The sequence below is a fragment of the Erythrolamprus reginae genome, chromosome 3, assembly GCF_031021105.1.
Source record: "Erythrolamprus reginae isolate rEryReg1 chromosome 3, rEryReg1.hap1, whole genome shotgun sequence".
NCBI lineage: Eukaryota > Metazoa > Chordata > Lepidosauria > Squamata > Dipsadidae > Erythrolamprus > Erythrolamprus reginae.
The window spans coordinates 179,677,202-179,700,696 of NC_091952.1; the positions used below are offsets into that span (position 1 = coordinate 179,677,202).

The window sequence follows — 23,495 nt, forward strand, 5'->3', positions numbered from 1 at the left end:
TAATGTTATTTTAATTTCAAATCATTTCCATATCTCTACACAGATGGTTACATTTAAATAAAGTCAGAGATGACATTTGCAAATCAGAGTAATTGCTTCTAAACCAGCCAAAACTACTATTCATTTGATTTTCTCAAAAAAAAACCCAACAGTGTTAATACATTGTGCTTTCATCTTCAGTTCCCCAGATTAAATGGTCAAAAATTTCCATAATAAAGTAGACTTCTGCTCCAGGCAGCATTATAATCATTTCTACATTCATTCAGCTTTATAAATAGAAATAATTATATTCAATGCAGCTAGTTCTTTCTATAAATATCTTCTCCAGCACAGAAAGAACTTTATCAAATCTTCATTCATGAAGCCCTTTGGGTGATTTTTCTTGGGCCTAATTCCTACTTTAAATTGAATCTTGTTATTGATTGCTGCCATCATTTATCTTCCCACCATCCTCCCACAATCTCAGACAGAAATATCTCTGCTGATTAAAAAGTTCAAAAGTGGAATGTCAGTAAAGCTATCTCTGGGTCAAACGGCAGTGGGTTATGTGTCTATCCTTGCATCCTTGGGAACTAGACCAAATTCACTTAAGCATAGACAAAATCAAACTTTGTCTCTTTTCTTTCTTAGTTTGTATTTGTGGTTTGTTGGGGCTTGTTAGACAAACAATTTATGCAGTTGTTTTAATAGGTCAGCAATTACAGTAAACAAAATTCCACAAGAAAATATTAAATAGCTACTCCATGTAGACCAGAAGATGGCACTGGTCTGCAACAAATAAAAAGTGACCTGTGGAGAGATTCCTACTACGGTATATAGACCACAAGAAAATTATAAATAAAAGGACCATTCACAACCAGACCTTTATGCCAGATTGACATCAAAACCCAGTTTCTAAATTTGTACAGCAAAAGAAGAGCGTTATATTTAAAATAATTTCACTTAGGAAAAAAAGAAAGCGTTCCATGCAAATTTTTGTTTGCCTTTTTTGTCTATTTGTTCAGAAATAACTTTTACTGGAGGATCTGTTGTTCTTGCTTTTCTGAGGTTTTCGGACATTCTGGTAAGACAGTAAACTCCACCCTGAATTCAGCCAGCTCTTTTCCCCTTTCCCTTTCCAGTTTTAGCTCAAATATATTTGTACCCCAAATACAAGGAAAGGCTGTGACTCCCATCTTTCCTTAGTGACAGAGGACAGCTCTCCCTTGTGAACGGGGATTGTAGGACTGCGCCTGTGAGAATATGTCCTGTTTTTCTGAACTGACAGCTTTTGTCGCTACACTTCCATACAGGTAAGTCCTTGACTTAAGAGCACAGTTGAGCCCAAAATGTCAAGTGAGACATTCATTAAATGAGTTTTACCCCAATTTACAAACTTCCTTGCCACATTTGTTCAGTGAATCACTGCATTTAAAAAAAAAAATTGGTAACCCAGTGGTTACGTGAATCTAGTTTCCCCATTGATTTTGCTTGTCAGAAAGTCGCAAAAGGTTAAAAGATGACCTTGGGACACAGCAATGGTCATAAATATCAACCAGTTGCCAAGCATCTGAACTTTGACCCCATGATCACAGGGAAGCTACAAAGGTCACTGTAAAAAAAGGGTTTTCACATTTTTCAGAACTATTGTCACTTTCAGTGGTCAGTAAATGAACTGTTGTACGTTGAGGATTGCCTATATTATTTTTCTCCCCAGTACACCCATTAATACTCCCTTTCATTTTTTATATGAAATACTAGTGCCATAATGGCAAACCTACGGCACACATGTCATAGGGTGGCATGCAGAGCCCTCTCTACAGCAGTGTTTCCCAACCTTGGCAACTCGAAGATATCTGGACTTCAACTCCCAGAATTCCCCAGCCAGCATTCGCTGGCTGGGGAATTCTGGGAGTTGAAGTCCAAATATCTTCAAGTTGCCAGGGTTGGGAAACACTGCTCTACAGGCACACAAGCTGTCAGCTCAGCTCAGTGCACCTTCTGCCAGCCAGCTCATTTTCATGTGTCTGGTGCATGTGCAGGGGCGTAGCACATGTAGATTCATGCGTGTGGGGGCACACATGGGTGACGTGCACATGCACTGGAGGCGAGGCACATGGGAACATGCACATGTGCAGGGGTCATGCGGGAGTGCAGGGGAATTGTGCACACATGCTCGGGTGGGGCACGGGATTGCGCATGCATTGGATTGTGAGTGTGTGTGCACACGTGCATGCTTTTGGTACTTGGTGCTGAAAAAGTTAGCCATTCACTGTTCTAGTGTGTAGAAGATGATTACACAGAAAACAACGATGCCATAGGCAGCTATGCAAGCTCTAGTTTTTTCGTACATAGCGTTATGCATTGTGACACCAAATACATGACAGGGCAGAATTTACATTATGGTCGCTTTGGTCTCTTTGAAGTTGAAAAAAGTGACTGGTGACTGTTTTTCACATTTACGACTGTTACAGCACCCCCACCGTGACTGGATCAAAATCCAGACACTTGGTTGCCATGCCAGGATCATGTGATCACCTTTTACAACTTTCTGACAAGCAAAATCAATGAGAGCGCCAGATGCACTTAACAACCATGTTACTAACTTAACAATGGCAGTGATTCAATTAACAACTGTGGGAAGAAAGGTCATAAAATGGGACAAAACTTGCTTAACAACTGTCTCACTTAGCAGCAGAAATTTTAGCCTCAATAGCGGCTGTAGGTCAAAGACTAGCTATATGCCAAACAAATGCCTTTCTTCACAAGTGCTATTGCCAAACAATGTTATCCCACATGGGTTATATAATCTGCACATTTGATTATCTTTCTACTTTATCATTGAGGTTAGTAACTAAAATGTTGACGTGGGTGAGATTTATAACTTAGTGGCATAATATATACTTTGAATTTGATGAACCATTTTCCAGTATTGTTTTGAGGGCAACTACATGTTCATTTGTCATATGATCCAGCCCCTCCTAATTAACTTGGTCCTCAAACTGGCGGGGGTATTTTGTTAAATGTTCTACTAAAATCAAAATGCTATATAGCATTCTCACGGGCTGCTAGTGAAATTACCTGATGAATAAATGTAGTAAAATTAGCCTGACAGCTACTCTAGAGATTACATTGTTTTCAAAGTGCATATTTTATTGATCTCTTTATAATGTTCTGCCGGGCTCTCTGATAGGAGCCTCCCGAAAATTCAAGGGTACAAATTTCAGATACACACACGTTTGAAAATTCAAAACAATGTTCTTTACCACAAAATTCAAAATAAACTAAGCACTCTTTTTGTATTTCAAAGAGCACTCTTCTCAAAACAACCAAGTAGTCTACAATTTCCCTTAAGCAGTCATTAAGTACTTAGCTAGCAGCTGTGAAGAAACTTCACACCCCTTCTTCTTCCAACGAAGTGAGACACACACACATACACACACACACCTCGTTGCTCTGCTTTGTTTTCCAAGGCGTGAAAAAGCAACAAAGTCCAGAAAACACAGGATTCCTGACGAACTCCGATCAGATATTCTTCCACAACGGCCAAACCCACATGCTGCTATTTATAGCAGCAGCCCTAATTACTGGAGCCCCACCCAAACATAGGTGGCGTCACTTATTTCCTGTAATATGTTCTTACTTGGTCTCTTCTATGCATAATTCTGCGCTTGCATGGGTCCAAAATGTCATCATCTGAATCAAGGGAAGATAAGGGAGATTGACTACCTGGGCTGTGTGCCAAGCCCTCCTCTGCCGAGTCACTCCCACCTTCTTCTTCGTCCGAGGAAACTAAACTCTGAACTGATTCTGTTGGCAATAACACAGGCCTGTGACGTGTTGAATTTCCCCCTGCATCCCCCTCCCCATTCCCTGGGGCAGGAGCTGGGCCAGAGCCAACCACAACATATAATCTCTCTAGAATTCTCCCAAATAGCAATGTCTGAATAGCAATGTCTGATTGAACTTTAGTTCCTTAGATCTTACCTTTTTCTCTTTTTTCCAAAAGGTTTTTTTTGTTTTTTTTCTCTACAAATACCTCCATACATCAATATACGCATACAGTATTAGTGCTTTCAGATAGTTTAAATGTTAACGCTGTATTTATTTAATTTTTAAAAAAATGTTATCACTGTACTTAAATACATTGGAAGTCACTTTTGTTACATATACATTTGTTTGATTTTTTTAGAAGTCACTTTTTTTACCTCTCCTGTTATTCCCCTCCATTTTCCCCCTGTCTGTTAGCTTGTATTTTAATGTTTGTTGTTTTTTTTTAAATTTAATAAAGATATTTATAAAAGAAGAAGAAGAAAATCTTCCCTGGATGACTTTGTAAATCAGTGTCATTGCAATTCTTTCTCTGTATGAGCTGACCAATGACTGCTCGTCCTTATCGGCTAAGATGTAGCCTCTCATTGTTCCACTTGTCCAGTTTTTTCTTCACTTTTTAGTGAAGAAATTGTCTTTACACAACTGTTTGCCCTTCAGATGGGAGGTGCAATGACAAATGTGCAATGATACACTTTTGCCCACCCTAAAATTAAAGAGAAATCCATTTCCAATTGAACTTAGATGGCTGCATCTTCTAGATGGCTTCTAAATTATGCAACATATATTTGACATACCTACAAAACTATTAAATTGACATAAATTGTTAGTGGTAGCTGCAGTGTTTTAATCTTCTGACATTTAGCCAAAAGCAAATCTGCATGTTCTGCAGAACTTATATTTTGCATACTTTTTTCTCCAGACAGGCAGATATTAAGAGTTTAGGATTAGATTGCTTCAAAGTTTGGATTATTTTAAAAAGAATATTTCCTCTGTGATTGATATTGATAAATTTGATGTATCTAGCACCCTTAAATTTATTTTGCTTTTCTTTGTTTTTTATTTATATGGCCATTCATAATATAATAATTATATTTCTACTTTTCTACATCATGGGAATTTTTGTAGGAAACTAAGATACTTTAACCAGCAGAGGGCAGCTTTACCTTTTACTGAAACAGGTTTCTTGAGATTGGAGAGTTTTAAGAAACATTCCAGTTCCATCCCTACTTAAATATAGCCCTATGTCCTTATGGATCTTTAAATCATCAAAAAGAATCTCTCTTGATCAAAATATTAAATATTTCAACTGAAAAGAGCACGACAGTTTCACAATAACCTTCACAATAATTTCTCATTATTATTATTAACACAGGAATACCGCTTTCATAAAACAAATCATTAAAAATTACCTTCTTTTAAAAATCCTGTGAATTGTCCTGTCACAAGTATACACAAATAGAATGGTGTTTATCTTTTCAATAATTACTGAACCACTGAAAGAAAGGGGTTTTTTTTAAACCATGTTCGATAGTCCAACCTGTCTTCTCTCATTAATTTGAACAAAATCCAAATTAGTGAAGCAGTTCTAGGAAACCTGCCCCAAGATATCCTTCTTCCCATTCATTTTCCACTTTAATGTAGAAGTCAACAGAAGGTTAAAGTAGAAAGATGTGCAATTGACTTGGTTATTTCAGAAGTTTTGCTAGCTTTAGGTACCTGGTGTGGTATTGCTGCTAATGACTACAATGATATCAATAGCATTTATCAATAGCATTTAGACTTATATACTGCTTCATAGTGACTTTACAGCCCTCTCTAAGCGGTTTACGGAATCAGCGTATTGCCCCCAACAATCTGGGTCCTCATTTTACCCACTTCGAAAGGATAGAAGGCTGAGTCAACCTTGAGCTGGTAGTGAGATTTGAACTGCTGAACTACAGCTAGCAGTTAGCTGTAGTGGCCTGCAGTGCTGCACTCTAACCACTGCGCCACCTCAGCTCTTGATGATGACAGAGCTGCAGTACTAGTAAGGTTTCCACTGGATAAAAAGGTCCTGAGCAGCATTTTAGACAAGCCCGAATTTGCCAGTTCTGAAGGACCCCCCCCCTCCCAATTCTTCAATAGAAGGGGCTTGTGCTTGTGAGCTACATAAATCAAGATACAGTGATACCTCGTCTTATGAACTTAATTGGTTCCTGGACGAGGTTTGTAAGGTGAAAAGTTTGTAAGACGAAGCAATGTTTCCCATAGGAATCAATGGAAAAGTGATTAATGCGTGCAAGCCCAAAATTCACCCCTTTTGCCAGCCGAAGCGCCCGTTTTTCACTGCTGGGATTCTCCTGAAGCTCCCCTCCATGGGAACCCCCACCTCTGGACTTCCGGGGTTTTGTGATGCTGCAGGGGAATCCCAGCAGGGGAATCCCAGCAGCGCAAAAAACGGGTGCTTCGCTGGCAACAGAAGTCTGGAGGTGGGGCATCCCAGTGGCGGCGGCTTGAGTTTGTAAGGTGAAAATAGTTTGGAAGAAGAGGCAAAAAAATCTTAAACCACGGGTTTGTATCTCGAAAAGTTTGTATGACGAGGGGTTTGTAAGACGAGGTATCACTGTATTTCAAACTTTATTTCGGTAAGAAATGGTTTTAAAAAAGGAAAAAACTGCAGAAGGAAGAAAATGCTGCTCTTCCTTAGTTTCAGCAATTTAACAACTACCGGGGTTTTCCAGCCCAATACTGGACCACAGCCCATTCAGAAGTGGGCCATACAAGTACTGTATAAGCAGCGAGTGCAGGCGCTTGCATGCAAAGCTCCATTTGCATGAGCAGCAGGCAATGCCCTTGTGCAAATGGAACTGCAGATGCTCGCACACTTGTCGGCTGTGCACATAGAACCATCCCTTCCCCCCCCCCCAGTTGCAACTGCTGCCATCCACAGTCCACAAAGGCAGAAAGGTTGGGGACCATTGGTCGTCTCCCTGATGCTAGGCTTTGTTATGCAATATCTAATTCAAATCTACTTTAAAAGAGTTTTAATATATTTAGTATTACTGAAAAGAAGTTGTTCTTTTTAAGGTGAGCTCTTGGAACAGCCTCTATAAATATCACATGTCTATACACATGAACAACCTCTATATATACATATATCTTTGTGTTGCTAGATCAGGGGTATCAAATCAAACTTGTGGCCCGCAGGTCAAATGCATCACTCACTGGCCACCCCACCCCTTTTAGTGAAGGGGAAAAAAGTTGTGATACATCACAACATGATGATGCAAGTTAGACATTCCTTTTCTAGACAATTGCTTCTCAAAATGGGTTTCTTTTACTGTAGCCTGCCTTGAGCTTAGAAAAAAGCTATACAAAATGTAGTAATGTTTTGTTAAATAAACTTACATATTTGCTTTTTTTGCTTTTATACTCTTTGGACATTTCAGCACTGCAAAGGGCTTATTTCCTTAATCCCTCAAAACCTGTTTTAAGGTGCTCTGCAGTCTCGCTTCTGCTGAATGAGAAATCCTGAAAACAGGGCAAATCACTACCTTTCCTCCCCCACACCCTACTCCATGCTACAACAAAGAGAATTAAAAGAAATAGCAAGGGCCCTTCCCATCTGCCACATCCTTCTTTCACACTGTGTTCATTTTTCAGGTTATTTGTAAAAATAATAATAATAATCCCACTAGTTCTTTTGAGAGTAGATTATAAACCAGTATTGATTTCTAGCCTTGCATAACTGCAGTCCAGGATCTATAAGTCAAGGTGAGGCCATTTTTTCCCAAAATAGAGAAACGAGCCTCTGATACCTACAATGCAGAATACTGAACAGAGTAAGAAATACATTCAGATGACAAATCATACGACTTCATTGCATTACAAGACAGATGCTTTCCTGGAATGGTGCAAATGCCATGTCTGAAGGTGCCCTTAGAATTAAAAGAGTGAATTGCCAAAATAAAACGGACTCCACGTAGATTTATTGATGCCTAAGGACTGTTTTCAAATACCTACTCACAGTGCTCAGTGGCAAGACTCAAAAAGTTTACAATCCAGGGTGAATAATGATTATGAGAAATAATTAATCAGATTTTCACTACCTCCCTGCTTGTATGAGTTAAATGGGGTTTAAAACCAGGGGTAGGTTCTACTTATCTTCCCCCAAATCATGACAAGTGCATGTTTTGTGCACTCATATCACTTCCAGGAAATGACCCTCTGCGCATGTGCAGAACTTTTTTAAAAAGGTTCTGCGCATGAGCAGAAGCAAAAAACAAGATGGCCGCCATTTTTGAAGTTTGGGAATGAGGTTTAAGAGCTCTTTTCTTACTGAGTGAAGCCTATATTTATTTATATAATACAATTTAGAGAAGGGATGTCAAATTTGCATGGTCACATCATCGCATGATATGCCACAACTTCCCCCTTTCACTAAAATGGAGATGGACGTGGCCCAGGGGTGAGTTCTACTTACCTTTCCCACTGTTTTGCATCGCCACGGAAGTGAACATTTTACACGCGCGCTTTCCAAAAATAACCCTCTGTGCATGCACAGTGCAATAAAAAAGCTGTGCATGCGCAGAAGCCAAAAACAAAACAAGAGAACCAGCTCAGGGGCATGGCAGGCCTGGGTTGCTGAACCAGCCCGAACTGGGAAGAACCCACCTTTGTCTGAAACATTTCATCTGCAGAGAAAGCCGTTTTGACCTGTGCAGTGTGCCATAGCAGTTGGCACATTATGAAATTTCCTGGGATGTGTTTGGACAAGCTCAATTTATAAAAAGCAAGGATCAAATCCGTTGGATGTCATCAGTTGTCAAGGTTGCAGGCAACATCCGAACTAAATCAGAGTCCGAGTTAAAGTTCCAATTTATTTCCTGAGCAATGCGGATAACTACACTTGGAGACCTGAATAATGAGTTTCCCACTTAGTTAAAAGTTAACATTCCTTGTCCCCCCACCCACAAACCTATCATGTTGCCCACTCAAATTGTGCCAGCGTGGCCAGTCCTCCTTCCGCTTCCACCCTGGTGGGTGGGCATAGGATGTCCTTGAACCACTCGAAAGAATGCTTTGTGGCTGCATCACCCCTCCCAAGTTCCCATAAACATCAGGCCTTCTCTAGATAGTCTGGCAAGCCTTTAATTTCTCACCAACTTCTGCACTGGCTTGACATCAATAGGATGAAGTCACACATTTTTCAAACTTGTTCAAACTCATCCATTGTTCAAAGCAGAATAAAATACGTCTTGATTTACATGCTGCTCTCTTGGCAGAGGTGGTTGGGGGGAGACGGTACACAATGGGTTGGGGAAGTGTAACCAGACATGTCTATAGCTGTTTTAATAGCTACATCCTGCCCTTTAGCCTTTTAAAGTCAGCTTTAGAGGCAGAGCTGAAAACTGGGAAAGCTACTTCTTGATGGTGCTAGTAGAAAAGAGAAGGGTGAAAGGTTTGTTCTAAATTTGGGGGGGGGGGGGAGGACAACAAAAATACTGATGGTCCTTGACTTATGACCACTATTGAACCCCAAAATTGTGTTGCTAAATGAGACAGTTTTGCCTCATTTCACAACCTTTCTTGCCACAGGTACTGAGTAAATCATTACAGTTGTTGAATTACTGATGATTGTGAAGAGAGTCTTGGCTCCCCATTGACTTTGCTTGTCAGAAGGTCACACAAGGTGATACAAGACACTGCAACCATCATAAATGTGAACCAGTTGCCTAGCATCTGAATTTTGATCATGTGATGCCCGGGAGGCTGCGACAATTGTAAGTGTGAAAAATAGTCAAGTAATTTTTTTGTTGTAACTGAATAGTGAACTAAAAGAATGGTTGTAAGCAGTGGTGGGCCCCAGCCTAAATGGGGGGGAATGCGGTTCCAGTAGGGCCATGTAGCATGTAGCCTAGCTCCAGTGGCGATATTGGGCATGCATGTGCCACCGGCGCTTCCCTGGGCCCTGCCCCGCCGCAAGCGCTGCCTCCCCCCGCCGTTCGCCCCTCGCTCGCTTTTCGCATCAGCTCACCCCACTGCCCATGCAGAAATGCAGTAAGTGCCCGCTCACTGCTGCCCACCGCCGTTTGCCCCTCCACCGCCCGCTTGCTGCCATTCACCTCGCTCGCCTCTCGCACTGGCACCCCCCACCACCTGCGCTGCTGCTGTTTGCCTCAAGAGTGAGAGGCGAGCAAGGCCAAAGGCGGCAAGCGGGCGGTGCGGGGGCAAACGGTGGCAGGCAGCGGCGAGCGGGGCACTTGTTTGCCCATTTCTGGGTTTTTCACATGCGCATAAGTGAAAAGAACTTGGAAATCGCGCTCACATATGCAAGGGTGCAGAAAACGGGCACGCTCCCGGCCCGTTCCGGTAGGGCCGGGAATGGTAGCCCGCTCCTGGTTGTAAGTCAAGGACTACCTGTAGTTTTCTTTGACCTGCCTGTACAAAGAAGGTTCTGAATATCTACACATCCATTTTGAAATTTCCCTTTATTTCCCAGCTCCAGCATCTGAAAATATAATACATGAACTTATTTTGAGGGCACTGCTGAATGGATCAATCTGCTGACCTCTTTGCTTATTGTTTTTCACTTGTTATAGCTTCTACCTAATGTCTTAGAACTGGGACATTTTGTCCGTGCTTGACATGTTTTTGTAAAAATGGGATTGAATCAGCAGGTTGCTACCGGCATGGATAAGGACACCACACTTTAGCGAACGTTGAGCTGCACACACAGCTGCACATCTCTGGGTGTGCCTGCATGCATCTGAGTGAAATTTTGCTTCTGCGCATACACAGGAAGCAAAATCTCATGAGGGAATGCATGTGCATGCAAGAGATTTTGGTCATTTTTTTGCTTCTGCGCATGGGCAGAAGCAAAGAAATCGCCTAAATCTCGCAAGCGTGTCCCCTCGTGAGATTTTGCTTCCTGCGCATGCGCAGAAGCAAAATCTCACTTGGGCGCACGCACACGCACTCCGGAAACGTGAACCTGCATGCGCAGTGCACCAGTAGCAGCGAGAGTGGCAACCCCTACCTCGATTCAATGCTGATCCCCAAAGTTCACAGTGACCAGCAGTGTTTAATCTGGGCAACAGAAAACACTTCAGCTTTTACTTAATGGCAACAAACAGCAAATTTTAAGAGTGAAGAAATGAGGAAGTACTTTTTTCTTGGCACAAAAAGTTGATTTTTTTTTTTAAATGCCAAGAACACAGACCTCTTTCTTGTTAGTGGCATTTCCCAAAATAACTTAAGAAAAAGTGTACTCCTTGTACTTTACTGTGCATCAAACCTGGGTCTTGCTTTGAGAAACTGACGACCAGGAAGGATTTAATTGCCAATATTCAATAAAATTCAGCCAAGTAAATTGTGGCTTGAAAAATCCTATAAATTTCAGTTGATATCTTTGGCCAAGCTAAATCACTTAAAATGATTACACCAATTGTACTGTTAGGCAAAAGAAAAGAAACCGATAGCAACCAGTTGGTTCTCTTCTGAACATTTTGATTTATCACTCTCTTCCAAATACTAACATTGAGCAGCACAGGGTTGTTTTCTGAGACCAAGATTGATCTCATAACTGGCATGAAAAATGTCAGGGCCTGCTACCAGCAAACTACTTTTATATATTATCAGAGTGGGCAAACACAGTTCTTTTCACTACATTGGTTTAGTAATAAAATGATAGCTCAGCAATATTTGTGAACAGCACGAATAAAACATCTGTAACCTTCTGATAAGGAAAAAGACGAGGTGGCCATGTCATATACTTGGTTAAACGTTTGTTTTATTATTACTCCAGACTGAACCAGCAATAATTTTCCTGGTATGTTAGGATTTTTTTCTGGCACTGCAAAATACCGTTAGGATCCCTGCAAACTGCAGACAACATCATGAAATATTGACTACCGGCCTTTCCAAAATAAGTAATAGGGGGGTGCAATTGCTTCATCTTTGAGGAAGTTGTATATCTCAACGATTGTATTTCATAGGCAGAGAATTGCAGGTTTCAGCTTGAGCATTCTGCTTGTCTCCTCCGATAAGTGATTCCTTAATTACATTTCATGCTGTTATTTTTTCAAACTATCTTCCTTAACAAAAATTGCTTTGCATTCCTATCCCTTTAATTGCCATTCTATTCAGCCCACGTTTAACTAGTTTACCAATCTGAATCTTATGAAGTACCCTGGCAAATGTTTTGCTGAAATCTAATAAATCACCAAATAAAAAATGAGGTATGGTTAGTCTAGCAAGACTTGTTCCGGACAAATTGATCCTGTTTCTGCTAACCGCTGCACTGTTTTCGGTGTGCTTACGGGTTGAACTCTTTATTAAATACATTAGAAAGCTTCGAAGCATAGATATTAAACTAATTTGTTTGTAGTTCTTCCTATTTTATTTATTTTGTAAAAAAAGGTTTACAAATAAAAAGATTAACCACTAGTGCAAAGTAAGAGAAATATTAAAAAAATTAAAAAGAAGAAAAAAGGAAAGAAATAGCAAAAAAAAACCAACCAAAAAGGTGTATTAAAGATTATTCTTCCCTCCAGACAACTATGAACTATTTGACTAATTTACCATAATATCTTCTCTAGTTACTTCAATAAAAAATATTAGTCTTTTCATATCTCATTCCTTATCTATATTCAAATTACAGAAAACACACTATTCCATCCTAATTAGCAAAATTATATTTATGAACTACCAGAAATATTAATATGTATATATTAATCTTAATCAAAGAATCAACTTTATAATCCTAATTTACCCTTTCCCCTACAAAATAAGGAAGAAATATCTTCCTGCTTATAAATAAAGTTTTCAAGCCTTATTATACAATCTTGGGCATACAGAAATCTCATTAACAGCTACCAGAAAAAACTGCACAGACAAACGGGTGGGCTGCTGCCCGGACCGGGGTGGGGGAACGCAGTGGGGTAGTGAAAATGGAGCTCCACCCCAGAGCACCCAATTTGAACTGAAAGATGTTGAAAGAAAATGCAGGGCGTCCTGCATAAGCCACGCCCACAGTGTGGTAGTAAAAGTCTTGATAGCCCTTCACTGCATACAAACATAAAGAAGAGGAAGTCGAACTATTCTCCACGGCACCTGAGGGTAGAACAGGAAGCAATGGGTGGAAAATAATCAAGGAGAGAAGCAACTTACAACTAAGTGGAAATTTCCTGACAGTTAGAACAATTGGACAGGGAGTCATTGCTCACAGTAACTCATGCCCTCATCGCCTCGAGGTTCGATTACTGCAACGCTCTCTACATGGGGCTACCTCTGAAAAGTGTTCGGAAACTTCAGATCGTGCAGAACACAGCCGCGAGAGCCATCGTGGGGCTTCCAAGATTCGTGCACGTTTCTTAAACACTCCGTGGCTTGCATTGGCTGCCGATCAGTTTCCGGTCACAATTCAAAGTGTTGGTTATGACCTTTAAAGCCCTACATAGCAATGGACCAGATTACCTCCGGAACCGCCTGCTACCGCGTGAATCCCAGCAACCAATAAGGTCCCACAGAGTTGGCCTTCTCCAGGTCCCGTCGACTAAACAATGTTGTTTGGCGGGCCCCAGGGGAAGAGCCTTCTCTGTGGCAGCCCCGGCCCTCTGGAACCAACTCCCCCCGGAGATTAGAACTGCCACCACCCTCCCTGTTTTTCGTAAACTACTCAAGACTCATTTATACCGCCAGGCATGGGGGAGTTGAGATAGCTCTTCCCCCTAGGCCATTACAAGTTGTGCATGGTATGTTTGTGTGTATGTTTGGTTTTATAATAGGGGTTTGTAGTTGTTTTTATTTTTGGATTGTACATGTTGTGTTTATTATTGTTGTTAGCCGCCCCAAGTCTACGGAGAGGGGCGGCATACAAATCCAATAAATAATAATAATAATTATAATTATAATTATTATTATTATTATTATTTAATCAATCAGTGGAACAGCTTGCCTCCAGAAGTTGTAAATGCTCTAAAACTGGAAGTTTTTAAAAAGAAGTTGGATAACCATTTGTCTAAAGTAGTGTAGGGTTTCCTGCCTGAGCAGAGGGTTGGATTAGAAGACCTCCAAGGTTCCTTCCAACTCTGTTATTATTAACTTCTTCCAAATAAAAACATACTCCCTGACTATGATTCATCTTGTTCTTCAAAATTCCTGTTGGTACATATACTGCCCACGGGAGAGCCAAAATAAGAACTGAGTGGTTCTGCCTGTTCTTTGATGTCTGCTCTGACTAACTAGCAAACGGCTTTTCTATTTCTTATTGTTGTTTTTTTCTTGAGCAAATTTTTATGAAATCCTTAGTGAAGCATCCTGCACTAATCTCAGATAACTCTGAGCTTTAGCATTTCTGAAGAGCAGGAGGAGGAGGATAGTAATAGATGCCTTGAGTCCAGTCCTAATATATCTGGAACAACACTTCAACACCATCAACTTTGACAAAATTGTCAGTACTCAATTGCAAAAGGCAGCTTTACTCGGAACAAATCACATCCTGTGACAATACTTTTACCTACAGCCGTATATAGCAAGAATGTGCATAGCCACCACTAACAATTTTGCTTGGTGGGACCCAGGGGAAGAGCCTTCTCTGTGGCGGCCCTGGCCCTCTAGAATCAACTCCCCCCAGAGATTAGAATTGCCCCCACCCTCCTTGCCTTTCGTAAGCTACTTAAAACCCACCTCTGCCGTCAGGCATGGGGGAATTGCGATTCTCTTTCCCCCTAGGCCTTTACAATTCTATGCATGGTATGTATGTATGTATGTCTGGTTTTTATACTAATGGTATTAGATTATTATTGTACACTGTTTTATTGTTGCTGTTAGCCACTCCGAGTCTCCGGAGAGGGGCGGCATACAAATCAAATAAATAAATAAATTGGCTAATCTAGCAGCTGGAGAATTAAACTGCTGTCGATCGCCAGCAGGTTACAACAAGCCCTTAAAGGGGGCTTCCCTGCAGCTAGCCAGCAGTTTGTATTGCAAGTTCAATAAAGGTGCTGAATTCAATTCAATTTATTAGACTTGTATGCTGTCCCTCTCCAAGGACCCGGAGCGGCTCACAACATGGAATACAAACAATATGTATACAAATCTAATAGTTAAAAAAACAGTCAACTAAAATCCCATTATATAAAAAACAATCAGTCCACTGCTGAACTGCTCCTACATCTCGTTTGTTCATTCCTGCGCAATCTAACACTATGAAACAATATTTGCTTTTCCTAGGTCCTTGGGAACGACTTGAGAGATAGACAAAAATGCCAAATCCAATCTGAATGTGCAAGCGATAACAATAGCAATAAGGATAACAATAATCCATCGATATTGCAATACCAGGTGATGCACGAATTGAAGAGAAGCTGCTCTAAAAAATAACAAAATATCATGAGCTGCAATTTGATGTTGAGCAACTAGGGGGGAAGAAATCAATGGTTGTACCAATAGTGTTCTGTCGGGCTCTCTGGTAGACTCCTCCCAAAAATTCACAGGTACAAATTTCAGACACACATTTGAAAATTCAAAACAATGTTCTTTATAATGAAAATTCACTTAAACTAAGCCCTCTTTTGGTATAGCAAAGAGCACTCGTTGTACAAACTGGTAATTTGTACAAGTCCCTTATCAGTTCTGTGATACTTAGCTTGCAGCTGTGAGGCAATTCACAGTCCTCCTTCTTTCACAAAGTGAAACACCCTTTGCTCTGGTTTAGTTTCAAAGTGGGGAAAAATCAGCACACAAAAGGTCAAAGTTAGTAAAGCAGTCACGAAACACAACGATCAGATAATCCTCCACAATGGCCAAACCCACAGGCTGCTATTTATAGCAGCCTCACTAATTACCACAGCCCCACCCAACCACAGGTGGCCTCATTTTCTTTGATAATAATCGCTCAGTTGTTGCTGCCTATGCATCGCTCTCCGCATGCATGGCTGTATCATTAACTCTTGTTCTGAATCCAAGGAGGAGCTAGATAATTGATCTCCTTCTGAGCTGTCTGCCACACCCTCCTCCTCCCTGTCAATCATGTCTTCTTGGTCAGAGGAGCCTTCATCAGCAGATTCCACCAGGGGCAAAACAGGCCTGCAGCATGTGGATGTCTCCCCCCACATCCACAGTCCTTGGGGCAGGAGCTGGTCCAGAACTAAACACAACAAATAGTAACAGGAGTAGGGGTGGGTTCTGGATTTTCCCACTGCCGGTTTGCCCAGGGAAGTGCTGCGGGGGGCATGCACATGTTCAGTACTTAGAAAAACAAGATGGCACCACCGAGAGAACCGGCTTGGGGGCATAGCATGCCTGGGTCGCTGCCGGTTCCAGCAACCTAGGCTACCAAGTTACTACCGGTTCTATAGAACCAGTCCAAACTGGGAGGAACCCATCTCTGAATAGTCGCCTTTGGAGTCAGACCCAAAGGGCTACTGGCATCCAATATATATATAACAATAGAATTAGAGCTTCACCTCAGGAAGATTATAGCACCTGACTTTACCAGAGTGGTAGTTTTATTCTAAGGATTTCCTGTTTTGCAATAATAATCACCTCTACAATGTAACTATTGACTTTTATTATATACTTCAAAAAGCAGGAGTGAGTGAGGAAGAGAGAATTTGTTTTTGCCAGTAAAGAAAAATGGTTCCTCAAGAGTGGGTCTATTTCACCCTTGGGACCCTGAGTAGGTTAGAATTTTGTATCTCATCATATCTTTGGAGCAACTGGTTTGTCTAAATTGGATCAGGAATTTGTAATTAAACAGGTCAGAGGAAGAGCACTACAGACTTATTCCAGTTGGTCAAAGAGCCAACATATCACGAAGCTCCCATGCTCCCAGGAATGATGACGCTTTGAATTTTCTCAAGCGTAGGAAAATATTGTTAATGCCCTGTTTATTATTTATTTATCAAACACATGTGTCTGCCAACTTATTCCCAGGGACTGTTTGTAGGTCACAGCAACTAAAACAAGGCAAATATAATAATAACCAGCACAAATCAATGAAAGATGGCAACAATGATAGATCAGGCAAAGGGTCTCCACTCTCCTTGAGTGCTGAAGTCCTGGGTAAGAGCCAAGTCTTCAAGACATGGGATTTTTAATATTTGGGTTGGACATAAATTGTTTCAACCCCTACACTCAAGACAATGCTATAGAGCACTTCACACCAAGACAACTTGACAACTAGACAGAAGAACCGTTTTTTTCCTGAACACAATCACTCTGCTAAACAAATAATTCCCTCACCACTCACCATTGTCAAACTATTCACTAAGGCTGTATTACTATTGCTATTAATCTTCTCATTGTTCCTATCACCCAACTCCTCCCACTTATGACTGTAACTTGTTGCTTGTATCCTTATGATTTATATTAATATTTATTGTTTCCTAATTGCTTATTTGTACCCTATGGCAATCATTAAGTGTTGTACCTCATGACTCTTGACAAATGTATCTTTTCTTTTATATACACCGAGAACATGTGCACCAAAAGACAAATTCTTTGTGTGTCCAAACACACTGGGCCAATACAGAATTCTATTTTATTCCATTCTATTCTATTCTATATTTTGGACTGTTTTAACTGATCTGATGGAGATTAACTGAACCTTCTGTAAATTCTTAAACTCTCAGTGACTTTTGATACCAGGAAATATTTCTGCAGATTTGGGAATTGCGTCTGGTCTGCAAATAAATTCCAGACTCTGCTGCTTGGAATGAGTTGCTGTTTGAAACAGATGCTTCAATGTAGTGTCTCTCACAGTTCTATTCCATCTCTGGTGTGTTTCAGAATCTACATTAAACTGGCAAGGTAAATCATCATAATATTCAAAACTGGGCACAATTGCATGCTGTTGCTGAAATCTATTTCTCAGTAACATCTTCAGGTAATGTATGACACCCATATTTGTTTGAACACATGAACATTTGGATAATAAGAGACTGGGATTCAGATATAGACAAAGTGAAATTGCTTATTGTGAGAGATCAGAATTCAAGGAAGGGGCTGATCTTGCTACAGTGACCTAGAAGACACATGTGTGCAGAGGTTTTTCACACTGGGAGAAATGGCTCACACTGGCAAGATTGTCTCTTATCAGCTTTAGTTATGTCTGAAAGAAAACCTTGAGTACTGTCCTATAATCAGGTTAAATCTATTATGTGTCTACATTCTATAAATATTCTGGTCATTCCATTTAAAGTCCTGTATAATTTGTTCCCACATTGGTTCAGATGCTTTCTTCTATATAACAGTTCCTGCCTTTCATAGAGATTAACCAAAGTAATTTGTCTAGAGTTGGGGTTGCTAGGCATTAAACTATCAGTTGTCTGAGATATAATCGCGTACTTTGGAAGTAGTTGTATTTTTTTATTTGTTTGTCCAAAATCTAAAGCCACCTGACTCCATAACAATCCTGGGTGGCATACAATATTAAAAACAATACAAATTACAATAACCAAGCAAAAAAAAAAAGACACCTCAAAGCCATAAAAACATAATTCTTAATTTGCCATGTTTCCAAAAGAGATCTATCGCACTATCTGCCTGGGGTATGATCAGTCTTCAAGGCTTGTGTGATGAGGTCCAAGTAGGGGTCATTGGTCATGCTATTCTAGAGGCCAGTGCTGTGAATGAGAAAGCCCACCACCTCCTAAATCCCATCATTTGACATCCTTTAATTGATAGGCCTGAAGCATGTCATCATTTGTTATCAAGAGAAATGGAATGGCTGAGCGCTGCTTTTGTAAGTAAAAAAGCATAAGACTGAGCCATGCAAATATGATTTTTAAAAATTATTCACAACCAGCATGGAATATATAGGATATCTGGCAGTGCTTGAATTGCTGGTTTGGCATTTATTTAAACACATTGCTTTTTCATTTAGCCTTACCCATTCTGCCGTTTTCCAGATGTATAGGGCCAGCAATTTCTAACATCAACATCATCATTAGGCTATCAACATCTGGAAGACCATACAATTGTCAGGGTTCCAAGTAACACCCCCAGTTAAATAAGACTCCGAGGCAAGCAGTTCCTCAAAGTTCCATTTTATTAGAGATGTTATATTGACATATATGGGAAAACCTGAATCTGAAAGTTCAAGTTCCTTCCCCTGCACTCACAGGTCCATCACGTGGTCCAATCAATCCACCGTCCCGACTCCCAACTGGAAATGCACCCCAGTCACTCTTCAAGTGTAGGCTGAACATCCCTGGCTCCCAGAGAAAAGAATGTTGTTATGTCTATATATCTCCACCGTCTCCATACAAAACCCCCTCCCATTTTCCCACAGCATTGAATGTGGCAGCCCTGAAGATCCAAAGAAAAGGTGGCCTCCAGGGCTGATAACAACATTCATAGCAGCAAACAATTCAGAAAGAGGGCTAACAATTTTACAGCTACAAATGTACCACATTAGCTCAATGGCTTCTCGGAAAATTTGACAACTCATCTGAAATCCAACAAAGGACATTTAGAACTGGTCATTTATAAATAGAGTTTTCCTGCTCTGAAATAATATTGCTACTAATTTGCTTGCCCTGGGACTTTTAATCTTTTATCTCTTAGGAAGGCATGCACACAGAAAGTTGAACTTTATCATCTGCAAGGATTAATCAGCAGGTGTTTATCATTCACGCGCTCCTGAATAAAAGTTGTTTATCTTAAAACTTACTGGTAATCTTTCATATCATTGTTTTTCCTCTGCTAGGCTGGCACTGCCATGTTGTAGGTCAAGAAGGCAAAAATACGACATGTTTAATTGGATTATGATTTGCCCTTTTTTATGAAGGCTTCCTTTTGTAAAAAAAAAAACCTTGGCAAACTTTCAGTACTTTTTTATATACTTTTGAATAGATCATCGCTTTTCCAAGGTAAGTATCAAAGCATTTTTAAGGGAAAAAAACATTTAGAAAATTCATGTATCATGGAAACTTTGTGTCTGGTCACATATGATATAGGTACAGCTAACTTTTAAAGATGTTAGATTAATAAAAGTGTTGATGTAGAAACCTGATATATTTATGAAGATTTCTGAACAGGTTATTTGCCCCAAAGAAATGTAAGATTTAATTTAAGATGATTCCCCACCAAAAGGAGAGTAGATTTAAACCATGATAAGAAATACATTTTTCTTTCATGCCTTTTCAACACAAATGAAGTAATTCCTAGAACTTCCTCCTTCCCAAAAAATAGGAATATGTGACACATTTGTTCTTGTGAGTGCATATACTGTATATGCATGCATATATTTCTTAGAAGCCACTGTCCCAAAAGAATGGGGCTAAGAAAAAATATTAAATTACTGTTTAATAAGGTACCTCCATGATAAACTTGTGAAATAAAGTACCTCCATTGTAAAATTAATCTTACCTGCTTGATCTCCTCCTGGGCTGTCTGCCAAACTCTCCTCTTCCCTGTCACTCACGCTTCCTTCGTCAGAGGAGACTTCGTCGGCAGATTCTATTGGGAACAAAACAGGCCTGTGGCATGTGGATGTTTCCCCCCACATCCACCTCCACATTCCTTAGGGCAGGAGCTGGGCCAGAGCTAACCACAACACCTGCAGATACCAAACTTTCTCCCACATACCACGTTCAATGCTCAGTCCTATTTCCAAACAAAACAGACAACTGTAGGTTGTTCTCAATCATTGCCAACAATGTGGGATGCCTGTCTCAGTTAATATTGACTGAACATCCTGCTTAATGTAAAGATTATTTACTCTACTCTCTGTTCCGTTTAAGGAAAATATTAAACTAGCAATCAGGTGTTCACCTATATATTTGACATGTCTGTCAATCTTTGTAATAAGAAGTTTGCTATAAGGATAAACACAAGCTGACTGAAAGGAGAAAGCTTCTGAACATAGAGGCTTCTAATCAACCCAGAGAGATTTCTTCTAGCTCAGAAAATCATGTCCCCATGTCCAAGATTACTACAGACAAGGATGATTGAAGAATAAAACTGGATGGAAATCAGATTGTTAATTCGCTATGAAATCAGGAAAACAAAGGAGAGTTATAAGCAGTAACTGTGACAAATCTCATAAATTTTCTAATATATCCACTTTGCAAGGCTGGCAAACTCGGAGGAACAGAAAAATAAACATGCAAATAAAACCTTGCCAACTTTTTAACCAAGTAAAGCAACCAGTTAAAAACGTCCAAGGTTGCTGAGGTGAACAAATGCCTGAAGATGTGGGACTAAAATGTCATTTCTATTGCGGACTTAATCTCAGATTAGATTATGAGATTGTATTAGATCCATGAAGGCCACTTGGAAGATGACACACAGTTGCGCCAATAGGGTAACATCTGCTCCTTTGAGGGAGTACCTCCTACCTTTGAGGAGGAAGTGACAAACACCCTCCTCAAAAAGCCATTGAGTGATCTAACTTTCAGGAAATTTTCATTCAATCTTCCCTCAGAAGAGATATTTGTTGCGTAGGTGATCAGCACCACAGCATTGGTTGGTCAGCACTTGACTATACTAGATTATCTCTTACAATTTTCAAGACCATGTTATCCTTGACTGCTTCCTGGGATAAGACGTATTCCAGTGATTCCTCTCCTTTGTATCAGTTCCAGTCAGTATGAGGGGAAAAGTAGAAATTGAGGTAGAGGTGGGGTGCCTCAAAGCTTGATGCTTTCACATTTGAGTGAAAGAATGAGGTCGTCTGTTGGTTGGTGGCTCAATAGTATTATCTATTGATCTTATCCAGCGATACATTTTGGCCCTAGGCTAATCAGGTGACACATCAAGGTCTCATAATAATTTTCGGAAGCAGTTTGGATGAGTAGTGTTGTGGTTAGCTCAGACACAGCTCCTGCCCCAAGGAATGTGGAGGTGGATGTGCGGGAAACATCCACATGCCACACGCCTGGTTTGCTCCTGATAGAATCTGCCGACGAAGTCTCCTCTGACCAAGGAAGCGTGAGTGACAGGGAAGAGGGGAGTTTGGCAGACAGCCCAGGAGGAGATCAATCTTCCTTATCATCCCTGGATTCTGAACAAGAACTTATAATAGACCCACGCATACGGAGAGTGATGCATAGAAGAAAACAACTGAAGGATTATTACAGGAGATAAGTGAGGCCACCTGTGGTTGGGTGGGGCTGCTGTAATTAGTGCTACAGATAAAAAGAGCAGCATTGTGGAGGTTTATCTGATTCATAGTTTCTTCAAGATCATGGTTTTGCTGTTTCCCTGTTCAAGACTGTGTATGGACTTTCTGGACTTTGGAATTGGACTCAATTTCCCAGTTACTGGGTGAGAAATTGGATTGCATTTAACCTGTGCCTTGTGTACATCAGAAAATCTCTTTGACATTTTAAAAGGGAGTTTTTTCTGCTTTTCTGTTGATAAAGACTTTTGGTTTTCCTTCTATTGTGTGGTGTGTGTCTTTCTGGACTAATTACCCTGTACGTACGGGCGGTTGGGACAGGCCGGCAGAACAAGTAGGGGCTCATAATCCTGACAAAACTGAATATGTTTTGGTTGTTTGAGTCTGGGGTGGATCTATTTTTAGACCTGAACAAAATTGTACTTCCCCTTTCAATGCTGTTACAGGGTCTGGGGAATTTTTTGGGAGCATACCTCCTCCTTGAATAAGAAGTGCAACTGTGGCTAATAAAATCTTTGCATAAGTTCATCTAGAAAGCCACCCTGAGTCTTCAGAGAAGGGCACCATACAAATATTATTATTATTATTATTATTATTATTATTATTATTATTATTATTGATGATGCAATGGTTGTGGCCATACTTGGGCCAGGAGACCCTTAAGATGCTTTTGTTATGTCATATTTAAGCACACTACTTAGGTTGCCAGTAGAAAGACCAGTCAGAAACTGTAATTTGTCCAGAATATGGTGGCATGGGCAGTTATGGTTATACTGGTAATCAGTAGGCTTCCAGGTACAATTCAAGGTGCTGGCTATGTATATATGTAAATGTGCTGTGTGTCTGTTTATAACTTTCAATTGGGGGAAATGGTGCATCATAGGGCAACCATTTTTGAAACAACATGCCTCAAAAGGCTTAAGTTAAAGAATGTGTCCAAAATCCAGGACCCATAATTCCCATAGAATTAGAACTTAGCAAAGGTGTGGCTATTTTAGTACTACTGTACCGTCATCAGATTGTCATTTCCAACCCTCCCTGCCAGCTTCCACAAGGAAGGTCACTATGGAATTTGTCAGGAAGCCTGACATCAATCCTACTCCAGTTGTTTTTTTAATCTGCCTGTAGTTGTTCTGTTTCTGTTTAGGTAAATAGATATCTGAAATATCTGAAATGATGACCCAATGGGTCATAAGTTGTCTATACATCTGTAAACCCCTTCATGAATACAGCATCTAGTTATTTGAAGGATTATCTATCTCTAGTTCTTTCTCCCAGGCCCTTGCATTGTAAATTCATATGATCAGGTGCCAATCAATTTAAGTGTTATGTAATAGAACTCAAAAAATGGACCTGTCATGCTACGCCTCAAGAACAACGTTCTAGGGATCCAGCAAGGCTTTTACCATGGCCTAACAGCTTCATTGTTCCCCTAGGTCTTGAGTCTTGAGTCAGAGTAGGTTCCAGACCTGTTTAGTTTATGTGGTTTCTCTAGTCTCTAAACTATTCTCTTTGTATTTTCAATGGTTCTTTTGGCAAGCTGCCTGGTCATCATAGATTGGACCAGCCTAGA

General features: G+C 40.4%; 1 long non-coding RNA gene across 3 annotated transcripts in view; it reads left to right on the top strand.

Moving 5' to 3' along the window:
• Positions 1 to 15,506, top strand: part of LOC139164783 (uncharacterized) — a 19,321-nt gene extending 3,815 nt beyond the window's left edge. For 2 of the 3 annotated variants that reach the window (XR_011558698.1, XR_011558696.1), the window contains exons 3-5: positions 1,122 to 1,292; positions 9,391 to 9,575; positions 15,028 to 15,506. This is a non-coding gene — a long non-coding RNA (uncharacterized lncRNA). The remainder of the gene's footprint in view (positions 1 to 1,121; positions 1,293 to 9,390; positions 9,576 to 15,027) is intronic. The other variant, XR_011558697.1, reaches the window with a different exon arrangement.
• Positions 15,507 to 23,495: the final 7,989 nt, after the last annotated feature.